Source organism: Topomyia yanbarensis, chromosome 3, assembly GCF_030247195.1.
Source record: "Topomyia yanbarensis strain Yona2022 chromosome 3, ASM3024719v1, whole genome shotgun sequence".
Taxonomy (NCBI): domain Eukaryota; kingdom Metazoa; phylum Arthropoda; class Insecta; order Diptera; family Culicidae; genus Topomyia; species Topomyia yanbarensis.
The window spans coordinates 133,130,483-133,145,678 of NC_080672.1; the positions used below are offsets into that span (position 1 = coordinate 133,130,483).

Below are 15,196 nucleotides of genomic sequence, written 5' to 3' on the forward strand. Positions count from 1 at the left end.
TATGTTCCATAATATCGACAAAAATGTTCCACGGTATTACAAAATGGAGCAATAAAATATCAGAAAAAGTTCCATAAATTTGATGAAAATGTTTGCTAAATAATTTTTCTTGGTCCATAGAAGATGTACAAATGAACATTAGAAATGATTCATATATCGAACGTTAAATTATGGTTCATGGATATTTACAAAACGATCCATAAGAAAAGAAAATGTAAAACGATCCATTAATTTGTGCTTATGAACTAGAAAAAATAAATTTAATGAATTCATGCGAAATTTTATGGTAAACTGAAAAAATAAGTTGTACTTAACAATTCTCATAACAGTGACAGTGTTTTAACAAGTGAGCTTATACTGGGAGCTAGTGTGATGCGGCTTGGCCGCATATCCGAGGCCAAGGATCCGAAGCGGCGCAAAGCCGCTGAGGATCCGTTGGACGAGGCATTGATTAACCCGTAGCTGGAATTGCAAGCAAACCTGTGGTCCTCTCGTTTGCCCGGTTTACTTAAACATAGGGGCTATAGCTAGTTAAAAGCCGACTGAGCGGCAGCGAAGTCGGACAGTGCACTAGAAAGCGATGTGGCGTAGCCACATTAGTCAGTGTTCGTGTATAAAGTGTCCGTTTTCGCTTCAGATAGTTATTCAGATAGTATTTGCGACTCATGCCAGCCTGAATCAGTGGTCTAATAACTCTCAGCGCTCCAATATCATAAATACCCTGACGTTTAAAGAGTTGCCATATTGATTTCAGGTTAGCTAAGGTCAGTTAGCTGACTAGTGGGATACGGAAGCTGAAGTTTAACTATAATGTATGCATTGTTTGTTGTACTTTGACATTACAACCAAATGTAATAAACTTTATTATTAGTTCGAATAGCAACAATTTCGCATGAATTCATTAAATTTAATTTTTCTGGTGCATAAGCACATATTAATGGATCGTTTTACATTTTCTTTTCCTATGGATCGTTTTGTAAATATCCATTAGGGCATTGCAAAAAAATTTTTTTTTTGAATTCTCAAAGGCCCCCCCTCTCATATTGTGACAAATGTCAAAGTATGCTCAGATGCCAAATTGCACATCATTTGGACAATTTTAGACCCCCGCCCACTTCGCTTGATTTTTTTTGAAATTGGTACTATGGGAAAATATGGAGGAAAAATACATTAAATCCTATAACTTTTGAAGTAGCAATCAGAAAATTACAATTTATACCTCTTTTGAAAGGAAATAATCTAAGTATTTGAATGGAGGTATTTGTTTTTGAATGGAGAGATTTGTTTCTGGAAAAATGCGGGAAAGTGGGGTACTAGGCCATTTTGGACCCAAAATCCCATATTTTTAATGATTTTTCTGCTCCGCGATGCAAATCATACATATTTTGTAGTTTTTTCTAATGTGAAAAAATCTCAGAAATCGATCGCAACCCTTTTGATTTTATTCCGAATACGAGAAGTTGGGATTGTAGGGCTTTTTGTCATTCATATTAAATTTTATCATTTTCTCATGCATATATCTCTATTATTCTTCAATCAATTTTCATAAAATGTAACTTGTTGAACGTATAAAATTCTGAGGAATAAAACAAAAATAAAAACGTTAATGGTAAAATTCAGAAACATCAAACTTTTTGATATTTACTCTACAAATCTCATTTTTTTCATTATTTGTCCTAATACCTCAACTTCCCCTATTTTTCCAGGAATGAAACTTTTCTCATGTGATCCCTAAGCATATTTTACACTAAAAGTAGTAAATTAGATAAGAATTTTGTTGTTAAATGGAGTTAATATGAGCGATTTTATGATAAAAATGTGAAATCGACACTATATGTCAGATAATTTGATGTTCCTGAATTTTACCGGTAACGAATCTATTTTTGTTATAATCCTAAGGATTTTCCACGTTCAACAAGGTATAGTTTATAAAAATTGAGTGAAGAATAATAGAGATATATTCACGAGAAAATGATGAAGTTTAATATGAATGACAACAGGCCATATAACCCCAACTTCTTGTATTCGGACGAAGGTTAAAAAGGCCTTGATCGATTTTTGAGATTTTTTCACATTAGAAAAAACTACAAAATATGTATGATTTGCATCACGGAGCAAAAAAATTATTAAAAATAGGGGATTTTGGGGCCAAAATGACCAAGTACCCCACTTTCCCGTATTTTCCTAAAACCAAAAATATCTTCATTCAAATACTAAGATTATTTCCTTCCAAAAGAGGTATAAATTGTAATTTTCTGATTGCTACTTCAAAAGTTATAGGATTTAATGTATTTTTCCTCCATATTTTCCCATTGCACCAATTTCAAAAAATTTCAAGTGAAGTGGGCGGGGGTCTAAAATTGTCCAAATGATGTGAAATTGGGCATCTGAGCTTACTTTGACATTTGTCACAATATGAGAGGGGGGGCCTTCGAGAATCCAAAAATAATTTTTTTTGCAATGCCCTAATATCCATGAACCATAATTTAACGTTCGATATATGAATCATTTCTAATGTTCATTTCTACATCTTCTATGGAGCACGAAAAATTATTTAGCAAACATTTTTATCAAATTTATGGAACTGTTTCTGACATTTTATTGCTCCATTTTGTAATATCGTGAAACATTTTGGTCGATATTATGGAACATATCGACGTGTTTTAATGTACATTGTTAATATTCTATGGATCAATGTCAGTAAATTTATGGCGCAAAATGTATCATTTTATGGAACATATCCAATATTTTTATGGGGCATTAGTTGATTTTAATTGCTCTTTTATTACTATTTTAGTGCTCTTTTACGACCATTTTATGGTTCAATTTTACATAATCTATGGATCAAATCACCCCTTTTTATGGATCTTTCACACTGTTTTATGGATTTTCAGTTTTGTTTTATGGAACATGGACAACTTTTTTATGGATCGTTTTTCAATTTTTTATGGATCATTTTTGTTGTTTTAGCAGCGCAAACTTAGGGCTGCCTAAAGGAATACAGTAATTTATTGCAACTTTAACGAGCAAAAGTCAAATGACTGATTTATATTAGCTATATTGATTCAAAGAACCGAAACTTAAAATAAGTTCACAGAAAAAAATATTTTGTGATTTTAAGTTTATTTTCATGCACATATTGGGAGCTTGAATAAAAATGTAAAATTAAGTTCCACCACAAATACACACGACTTGTCGTGCTTTCTTCAACAAATTTTACTATAATTTTACACGAGGATTGAAAATTACAGTTTCTTTATACGGAAAACCAATGCACTTCAATGTATTTTTACTCCAATACTGAGTTTAGCTTGATTTTAAATGCTTGATCACGATGTTCATGATATCAAGAGTTTAGTAACGATTTTAGTAATTTTCCATTGCATTATCGTGAGATTGTATTCTATTAGATTTTCTCATGGAATAACGTAACAATAGGAATTGAATCATGAAAGTGTAATCGACTAGAGGTGTCTTATGATATTGTGGAATATTTCAAGAACACGATCTGCAATATATTTTGGCACACTGCGCTGTTTTCGTTTTCTTTTCGGAGAGCACACTGAACATTATCAAATGAATAACGAGACCAATCCAATTTTTTTCGTATAACTGTTGCTCTGGCGAAATTATATTCTATTTCATGGGATGAAACGAAATAGCTCACAAAACCAAAACATAATTATCCACTTTCATGATAACTATTTTATGGCAAAAGTCAAATGACTGACTGGTGAATTTTTTCACGAGCGCGAGTTGCCAAACGTAACCAATATACTACGAAACAAGAAGCAGTTTCCGAATTTCGATAAATAACCCACATGCAAGTATTAGGATCATGCATCAAAATCCGCATGAAAAATCGCCTGATTGGAAAGTCCGAGTAAAAAAAATTGAAAAAACGCTTTTAATCCACCTAACAGTGTGATGAGACATTTCTTATAACTCTTATCACTCTCTTCGGATATTATATCGTTTGAGAACATTTAGAACTTGATGCTTCGCGATGTTTTTGATAACACATACTACATGGGATAGTGGCAGGACTCAGAGAATCACTCAAATCAGCATAGGACAACATCAGTGCTAGAAATCTCAAACCAAATCAATGGGAAGGCGAAAAAATGGCCCATAAAATAGACATACAAACGAATTATTGCTAATGCTCTGTTAATAAAATATCTAAATTCTTCAATCAATGCATTGTGGTGGGAAAACTGATTTTTCTAAAGGGGTTATGTATATTGTACTGAGCCAAAAAAATCGAATTTTTTTTTAATCGATTTGAAGTTTATACTTTACTCAAATTTCCAACGCGACTGAGAATTAAAAAATCAACGCTTTTTCTTGGAAAAACCCATCTTTGAATATCAACAGTGCATATTTCCAGACTTGGTTTTATTTATATTGTGTTTTTTACATCCTAGATTGCATGATTCAGTGATCGAAACCCAAAACTTCATGAAGTATTTGAAATTATTAAATTAAAATTTGTGTTTGCTATTGAAATTGACAAAATGATTGTATATATAGTATATAGTCCCTTTGGCGATTGTTTACTTTTTCGGTCCCACCTATCAGCATTGAAGTATCGCCCTTACGTTTTTTTTATAATACCAATTTTACAATTGGTGGGGGTTTGGTGAAAATCGATCTTAATGTCTAAACGGCATAATTCCGAAACCGTAATTTTTGAAGTTTTAAAATTATGCAGAATTAATTTTTCAGAAAATAGTAACAGAGCAAAAAAGTACCAAAGTCCAAAAAAATCAATTTTTGTCACACGTTATTTTTTTGAGTTTACATCAAATCTCAATGTTTCATGCATTATAATGTTATTTGGCATCAAAAATACAAATTTGATTTTGAAAATTTTTCATTTCCCTTTATATGGGAATTTGCTGTGTAATTGCACTCTTCAACTCGTAACTCCGGAACCGGAAGTCCAATCAATAAAAAATTCAATAGCAGCCGATGAGAAGATTGTACCTTTCATTTGAGACTAACTTTGTGCAAATCAATCCAGCCATCTCTGAGAAACAGAGGTCACATTTTTTTCCACATACACACATACACACACAGACATTTTCCGATCTCGACGAACTGAGTCGATTGGCAATGACACTCGACCCTCCGGGTCGGGATTAGATTGACGAATTTTAGAGTGAATGAGAAAGGCAAAAACATTTTTAGCAAATGTTGAAAGTTATGCATTTTTTTGGTGAGCAGTTCTATGTTTCGTAGACATTAAATCAATTTTAACTTCGTTTCCTATTAAATAAAGACCCTTATTACAGTACATCTCAACAATTAGCGAGCTCAGTTTGAAAATAAATCTGAGGATTATGATTGATTACAGAACTCTGGAATTTTCTATTGGAATGTTTTCAGGCAGGAATTTGATATTTATGCTATTAGACAGCTGTGAAATCAAGACCAAGAGATCAGTTACATATCAGGACCCCATTCCGACAATTTATCAAAAGTCCTCATGATGTTTGCAAAACAGGTTATCAATCTACGGATCAGATAATTGTTATTGTAATATTGAATTAAATCAGTCTGCATCAATAAATTTTCAACTTCAATCCATTTTTTTTTGGGTGTGGTGGGGGGATTCCTTCTCTTGGCTACGCCGTTGCTTGGAGTTATTTATTTCGCTTTTCATTTTCCGATATGTTTCAGATCGATCCGATGGTTATAAGTTAGAAAAATTGCAGTCAGAAGGTTCGCACAAATGAACATTTTTGTACTGATAAGTTATCAAGTTCCTTCCAGACAACTTGGAAGTGTTCGGTGATTATTTCTAGCGGTTGTAGATAGTAAAATGAAATACAAAATTCGTTTTATCGAAATAATGTTTAGCTTATTTCAATGCATTATTACTATATTGAAAAATAAATAGGCGACAAAGAGTAGTCCACAAACAACGAGCCATAACTTTTAAAGTATTCAAAATAGATATTTAAAGTCTTTAGTAAAGTTATTCGCAAAAGTAAGAGCTACAAATTTGCTGAAGACATCATTTCGATATAATCACTTCCAAGAAAATTTGTGAAAATATCTCACTCATAGGGGGATTAATCAGCAAAAGCACAATACCAAAAGAAAGGGCATATTACCTCAATTAAATTCTCCGAAGATACTATTGACCTAAAATGAGCCGTTTTGGCGTTAATAATAGATTACATGTTTTTGGTCATATTCCTGGCAATAGGAAATGATAAAAAAATTTCGTCCGCATTTAATATTAAATATCTCTTTTGATAATAGTCCGATTTCAACAATCTATAGCTTGTACGAAAGGTATTCGTTAAAGCTGTCTAAAAACAAATAAATTGTTAATCTATATTGTCAATTTCGGCAGAAAATTTAAAAAAACTGCAAAAAACGCCATTTTTGCGCATTCAAACATTCATATCTTGGAAACTAAACATCATAATCAAAAACAAATTAATAGCGTTCATACTGTTTTTTAGTTCTTTCATTTAAAATTGGTTTGGATAAGATCGGTACAGCCATTGCTGAGAAACACGAATGAGAATTTGTCCGTTACATACACACACACACACACACACACACAGACACACACACACACACACACAGACATTGTTCCAAATCGTCGAGCTGAGTCGATTGGTATATAAGACTCGGCCCTCCGGGCCTCGGAAAAAATCTTGAAAGTTTGAGCGAATTCTATACATTTCTTTTATAAGAAATGTAAAAAGGCAGCCCTAAGTTTGCGCCGCTAAAACAACAAAAATGATCCATAAAAAATTGTAAAACGATCCATAAAAAAGTTGTCCATGTTCCATAAAACAAAACTGAAAATCCATAAAACAGTGTGAATGATCCATAAAAAAGGGTGATTTGATCCATAGATTATGTAAAATTGAACCATAAAATGGTCGCAAAGGAGCACTAAAATAGTAATAAAAGAGCAATTAAAATCAACCAATGACCCATAAAAATATTGGAAATGTTCCATAAAATGATACATTTTGCGCCATAAATTAACTGACATTGATCCATAGAATATTAACAATGTACATTAAAACACGTCGATATGTTCCATAATATCGACAAAAATGTTCCACGATATTAGAAAATGGAGCAATAAAATGTTAGAAAAAGTTCCATAAATTTGATGAAAATGTTTGCTAAATAAATTTTCTTGGTCCATAGAAGATGTAAAAATGAACATTAGAAATGATTCATATATCGAACGTTAAATTATGGTTCATGGATATTTACAAAACGATCCATAAGAAAAGAAAATGTTAAAATCTATTAATATGTGCTTATGCACTAGAAAAATTAAATTTAATGAATTCATTGCTATTCGAACTAATAATAAAGTTTATTACATTTGGTTTTAATGTCAAACTACAACAAACAATGCATACATTATAGTTAAATTTCAGCTCCCGTATCCCACTAGTCAGGTAACTGACCTTAGCTAACCTGAAATCATTATGGCCACTCTTTAAACGGCAGGGTATCTATGATGTTAGCGTGCTGAGAGTTATTAGACCACTGACACAGGTTGGTATGAGTCGCAAATACCAACTATCTGAAGCGAAAACGGACACTTTATACACGAACACTGACTAATGTGGCTACGCCACATCGCTTTCTAGTGCACTGTCCGACTTCGCTGCCGCTCAGTCGGCTTTTAACTAGCTATAGCCCCTATGTTTAAGTAAACCGGGCAAGCGAGAGGACCACAGGTTCGCTTGCAATTCAAGCTACGGGTTAATCAATGCCTCGTCCAACGGATCCTCAGCGGCTTTGCGCCGCTTCGGATCCTTGGCCTCGGATATGCGGCCAAGCCGCATAACACTAGCTCCCAGTATAAGCTCCCTTGTTAAAACACTGTCACTGTTATGAGTATTATTAAGCACAACTTATTTTTTCAGTTTACCATAAAATTTCACATGAATTCATTAAATTTAATTTTTCTAGTGCATAAGCACATATTAATGGATTTTTACATTTTCTTATCTTATGGATCGTTTTGTAAATATCCATTAACGATAATTTACCGTTCGATATATGAATCATTTCTAATGTTCATTTTTACATCTTCTATGGACCAAGAAAAATTGTTTAGCAAACATTTTCATCAAATTTATGGAACTTTTTCTAACATTTTATTGCTCCATTGTGTAATATCGTGGAACATTTTTGTCGATATTATGGAACATATCGACATGTTTTAATGTACATTGTTAATATTCTATGGATCAATGTCAGTTAATTTATGGCGCAAAATGTATCATTTTATGGAACATTTCCAATATTTTTTTGGGGCATTGGTTGATTTTAATTGCTCTTTTATTACTATTTTGGTGCTCCTTTGCGACCATTTTATGGTTCAATTTTACATAATCTATGGGTCAAATCACCCTTTTTTATGGATCATTCACACTGTTTTATGGATTTTCAGTTCTGTTTTATGGAACATGGACAACTTTTTTATGGATCGTTTTACAATTCTTTATGGATTATTTTAAATATTTTATATGCAAAAGTATATTTTCCCAAAAAAAAACGAACAAAAACCTGAATGTACTATGATTAATAGAAGAGGTCACGGAACAAAAATGGTTTTGCCTTTCTCATATAAAGAAAGGCTATGCAATCACTGTAAAAATCGACTTTTTAACGGAGGCCCGGAGGGCCGAGTGTCATACACCATTCGATTCAGTTCGTCGAGATCGGCAAATGTCTGTGTGTATGTATGTGTGTGTGTCATTTAAACTCACACAACTTTCTCAGAGATGGCTGAATCGATTTTCGCAAACTTAGTTTCATATGAAAGGTATAACGCTCCCATAAGCTGCTATTGAATTTTTAGTTGATCCGACTTCCGGTTCCGGAGTTACGGGTTGAAGAGTGCGGTCACACAGCAAATTCCCATATAAACTGGTACCACCATGATGTTCAAATGATGTAAAACATATTAAAATTGATGTAACATTACTCTAGTTTGCGGGTCTGAATCACTAATGATCAATCAAAGCAGCTTTGACCACATTGGCCACCTATGACAGTTCATGACGCCCCCGGGGAACCCGCCAAGTTCCTAAGCTAATATCACACCCATTCCCCAACGAATTCGCTACCGTTTTTTACAAACTTGATTTCAAATGAAAGATACAGTAATACCATTGACTACTGCTAAATTTCATTCTGTTCTGACTCTTGCTTCCGGAGTTACAGGGGTGTTAGTAAGGATACACTGGAATTTCTTATATAAATCGGTACAATCGTAATACCTCAGAGGCTACTATTGAAATGGTCACCAAATTACTTCTGATCGCAGATCTAGATCACTGATTGCCAATCAAACATTCTTTGAATATATTGTCCACTATCGACGATTCCGAAAGTCCGGAATTCCGGGCATATTCCACAAATAAAGTCACATCGGTTCTTCGGTGATGACTGAACCGATTTTCTCAAACCAAGTCTCAAATGGAAGGCAAAATATGCAGCTGAGTATTGCAGCAGAGCCCCTCCGAACCACCCCCCCCCCCCCCCGACTTGCCCTTACATCTCCCTCCTTCATCACTACCGTCCCCTTGGACCACCCTCACGCCCGCATTTCCTTCATCCACCCCGTATACCAAAATAAGATGAAGGATTTCTGACGCATCCTCCACTCCCACTCTACTAACTCCTCATTCCCTCCACTTTTAAACCCATTCCACCAACATTTCAAAATATAATCACATGAAGATAACATTGAACTCATGCCGATTAAGCTAATTAAATACTATTCTTTTGCCTTTCTCATATAGAAAGGTTACGCAATTGCTCCAAAAACCGACTTCCTAACCGAGGCCCGGAGGGCCGAGTCTCATATAACATTCGACTCAGTTCGCCGTGATCGCAAAATATCTGTGTGTATGTATGTATGTATGTGTGTATGTATGTATGTATGTATGTAGGTATGTATGTATGTATGTATGTGTGTATGTATTATGTATGTATGTGTGTGTATGTGCGGATTTGTTAACAAAATGTCCAAATCGGTTTTTTGGAGATGGCCGAACCGATTTTTACAAACTAAGATTCAAATGAAATGTATACTATTCCCATAGGTTGCTATTGAATTTGATTTTCAACCGACATCTTGTCCCGGATTACGAGTTGAAGAGTATGGTTACAAAACAAAATTTGTTGATTTGTCCACATCGGTTTCTCGGAATTTTCTGAACCGATTTTGACAAACTTGATTTTAAATGGAAGGTCCATCAGCTGCTGTTGAATTTTGTGTGGATCCGAGTTCTGGTTCCTGAATTACAGGGTGATACGTACGATCACGCAGCAAATCTCGATTCTAACGAATTCTGCGATGAATGTAAAAAGGTGAAATTGTTGCCTTTCTCAATAGAAAGGTATTGCAATTGCTCTGAAAACCGACTTTTTAACGGAGGCCCGGAGGGCCGAGTGACATATACCATTCGATTCAGTTCGTCGAGTTCGGCAAATGTCTGTGTGTGTATGTATGTGTGTATGTATGTATGTGTGTGTATGTGTATATGTGTGTGTGTGTATGTTACCAAAAATGTCACTCATTTTTCTCAGAGATGGCTGAACCGATTTTGACAAACGTAGTCTCAAATGAAAGGTGCAACGTTCCCATAGGCTGTTATTGAATTTCTAATGGATCCGACTTCCGGTTCCGGAATTACAGGGTGATGAGTACGAACACGCAGAAAATGTCGATTTTAATAAATTCTGCAATGAATGCATAAAGGTGAAATTTTTTCGAAAATATGACCACAACTGCTTCGATTTGTAGTATTAGGTCACTAACATCCATTCAAAGTCTATTTGGCCACATTGGCCACCATCATCGGTTCAGGAAGCCCCGGCGGAAGTATCTAAATTCAGAATAACAGTCACATCGGTTTCTCGGAGATGGCTTGACCGATTCGACTAAACTTGGCCTCAAATGAAAAGTATTGCGTCCCCGTAAATGGCTATTTAATTTCATCCCGATCCGACTTCCGGTTCCGGAGTTATAGGTTGTGGCGTGCGATCACATAGCAAATTGTGATTCAAACCGATACTCCGATGAAAGTAAAAAAAGTAAAAATTTCGCTAAAATGTCTCTCAAACAACTTAAATTTGCTGTTCTAGGTCACCGACGGCCAACCAAACTTTCGTTCACTACATTGACCACCATAGACGGTTCCGGAAGTGTCCGGGAAAAGCGGCCATCTTTCAAAATTTACGAACTCACATCAGTTTCCCGGAAATGGTTGGGCCGATTTTCACAAACACTGTCCCAAATGATAGCTATAGTATCCCCACAGATGTCTATAAAATTTCGTACGGATCGCTTGGATGCGTCCGGAAATATAGACTAATCCATCCGGTCACATATGAAATTCCCATATAAGCCGGAACTCAAAATTTTTTTCAAACGGGGGACCCCATGAAATTTCAGAAATCGAATTCGTATTTTTGATGCCAAACATCTTTAAAATGCATGAAACGTCGAGATTTTATGTTATCTCGAAAAAATTTTTTTTTGTAAAAATCGACTTTTTGGGACTTTGCCGATTTCGCACCTTTTTTCAGTTCAATATTACCGTGGCTGTTTTTTCTTCTTCAAAATTTTAGAACTCGAATAATGATTTATTTTCCTGTATATAGTTGTCATGTGATGTACAATAATAAAATGTAATATATGCATTTAAAAGCTTTTAATAATATAAACAACGCACACATTCTCGTGATTCATGATTGATAAAGGCACAATTGCACCGCTAGGTGGATTAAAATAGGTTTTTTTTAAGAATATTCTAAATTTCATAAAATAGACTAGTTTCTAAATTCATGAACTTATTAAGGAGCAGGTGAAATAGATCGTGATCAACATACAATAAATTAAGAATCTGCTCACGATTCAAAAAAGGACCTGATAATAATTTTTTTAGCTCAGTGAAATTGTTCACGTAAAAGTAATAGGATTATAAACAATGCCGTATACTATACCGTGAAAGGATAATATTCCGCAGAGGTGTACGTAATTCCGTTCACCGCCTTTACTGTTTCATTTCTTTTTAAAACGTGAAATATACAACGTAAATCAGGTTGCAAAAACAAAATGGTTTGTTCATGCCAATGACCACCACCGCACAGAGGAGTAACTGGAACAAATTCCAAAATATTTTTTTCAATTTTTTTTTTTCGATATATTTTATTACACACCTGGAAGCCTACTGTATAACATGGAAAAATTAGGAGTGTGTCAAAAAATTGTTAAATAATTTTTGCATGGATGCAAAATGGTGATGGTTATAATCATTTTCTTCATATATCCAGCAATATCGCATCCTAGTGATGATGACTGTATTAAATAAGACAATATTAACATAGTTGAAGACAACCACTTCTATAACTTCAGCCTAAAACTACTGGATATAGTGGTGTTGCTGTGCATTGCACCAACTTTAAAAAAATACATTTTTAAACATTTTATTCCAAACTTGAATGATAAAACAATTAGATTAAACGCCGATATCCGGCAAACTTGCTTAAGCAATATTACAAAACAAGATTCCAGCTATCCGAAAAACATTCGAACTCTTCCTATCTTATCCGATCCACAAATTCCAAGCGAGTTGGTCCTTTTGCCACTGATCATCTGCTTATACAACTAGATAAACAAATGCATTCACAAAGATCTCCTCGTGATTACTAGTATTCGAAAGGATATAAAAAATTTACCTCTGCACTGGTAAGTGGATATATACCAAATTGTTCCAAAAACTAGTTGTTGTCTATTTTTAGTTCATATTAAGGCATAATAACAGCAATAGCGGCTGTAAATAATTTTGGCCAGGATTCAACCCCAGTTACTCCTCTGTGCACCGGCGAAATATAATTCATTGATACATCCCAAAATAAAAGACACATCCACACCAACTAGCAAAAATAAACCCATAAAACTGCACATAATCAGACCTAGGCGCTCATTACCCGTCTACCGTTGGCTGACTTTACCGTCTCTCCTCTATCTGAGGCTACGAGTCCAACGTGATCAATTTCTAATCCAATTACAGTTTCATTGGCATCAATCTCCCCAAAGCAGACGGAATTCAAAAATGCAAAATTGAGCAAAATAAAAGCACACATACAAGTTTTGGTCGAACGGCAGTGAGCGCTTTGTAGGTGAATCAAATTATGTCTATTATCGTCACGGATTTGTTTGTCAATCGCTATCGATCGGATATCGTCGTGAACGGCGCTCAAAATATACACAAATAGCATAACAGAAGAGAATGTTCGACAAGAAGAGTACAAATATAGACCATTTCGGAATCGACCGGTCAGACATAATTTTCCATTAACTATTAGGATAAAAGTGCATGTGCTTTATACATTGCAACTCAATGTGATGAAATGTAGAACTAAAATGTTTTAGTCAACAGAAACTACTAAAATTCTTTCAAATAAACTATTCAGCCAAGCCGAACCATTATTTCGCAAAACAAAAAATAAGTTCATGGGAATCGGGCCTCATACAAAACTAACAACTCCTTCTAAGAAAGTTGGATTGATTTACAGTCTTCGACGAAGTTGTAGGTAGTTGAGAATTTTCGCCATGTAAATTGTCGTCAACTAGCATAAAAACTTCAAAAAAACGTTGCTCTGGTTACTTGTCCGATTTGGATCAAATTTGTAGCAAAAGTTCCTGCTGGGCCTAGGAGTCGACTCAGGGGTGGCCCCACAGGGTCATTTTTTTCTTGTCACACAAAGTAGTGCAAAGAGCCAACCAACCGGGCAATCAAAGTACAAAATTACAGGGACCCCTCATCGAGATGATAAGAAAAATACCACGGCTAAAGCAAGAGCGCGTTAGTTGTACACAACATTCTCAACCAAGTTATTTGCGTCAAAACGGACGAAGAAACATACGTCAAGAGGTTTTCAAGTTAGGAATTTTACACGGCTTCCGGAAAAGAAAAAGTTCAAGATAAGTTTAAGCAGGAAAAGTTATACAAATTCCCGAAAAAATGCGTCTGCAACACCATTTTCACATGTAGGCTAATAAAATTAAGACAAATGGCACTGTCACAATATTGATATGTTTGATATTCTTGATATGTATGTCGAGGAATGCTTGAAACACCCTTGTTGTTGTTTTTGTCAAACACAATTTTTCAGTGCTGTTCTGAGAAGACCTACCTTGCTGTCAATACAAGAAAATGTCTCAGGAATAGTAAAGCTCCAACAACGTGCAATAAATTAAAAAATATTGGGCAATAGTTAAGTAGAACCTAAAAAAAATCTGGAATATGCCTGGCATCCGGGACTTCCGGAATCAGTGACAGTGATCAAAACATTCATTCTTTGATTGGTCATCAGTCATCTAGACCTCCAAATCGAAGTAATTTGATGTCCTTTTCAATAGAGTTTTAACCTCAGGTTTTATGATAGTACCGGTTTATAGGAGTCATTACTATGTGACCGCAGTAATTAACTTGTAATTCTGCAACCAAAAGTGAGATCTGAATGAAATTCTGTAGCAGTCAATGGAGGTATTGCATCTTTAATTTGAAATAATGTTTGTTAAATCGGTCATAAATAAGTAACATAAAATAAACAGGCACACCGTGGAGTGAGGTGGTAAACTAACCTGCAGTCCTTCACTGACGGCGAATATGGACTGGAATGCATGCGATAAGTATACCCACAGGCCACCAGGTGATTCACTATCGCTTCGACTTACGCAGTAGACGACGTCCAGTTTACTGGTGGAACGAGACGCTCAGTATACTACGTGCTGCCTACCTCAGAGTCAAAAAGCCGGCTCAGAGAGCAGTATCGGAGCCAAGTAGAGAGGAACGCAAGGCAACGATTGGGGAAGCTAGGGCCGCTTTAAAACGAGAGATCAACCATAGCAAGTCGGATTGCCACAAGGAGCTGTGCCGAGAAGTAGACGCCAAGCCCTAGGGGACGCGTACCGACACGGTACGGCAAAGACGAAGGAGCAAACGCGGACGATCGGCATGTCACAATAGGCGTGTTCACAGATTAATCGATGCGACTGAAATCAAAGAAAGCCCTAGATCCGGGTGGAATAGAATGGTGCTAAAAGCTGCGTTTCTGGCATATCCGGGCATGTTCAGGATGGTGTTGCAGAAATGTTTAGATGAAGACAACTTCCCTG

At 35.4% G+C, this 15,196-nt stretch overlaps 1 protein-coding gene across 6 annotated transcripts in view; it reads right to left on the reverse strand.

Moving 5' to 3' along the window:
• The window catches only part of LOC131692579 (rab11 family-interacting protein 4B), a 270,722-nt gene that overhangs the window by 165,544 nt on the left and 89,982 nt on the right, over window positions 1-15,196 (reverse strand). The window lies entirely within an intron of this gene.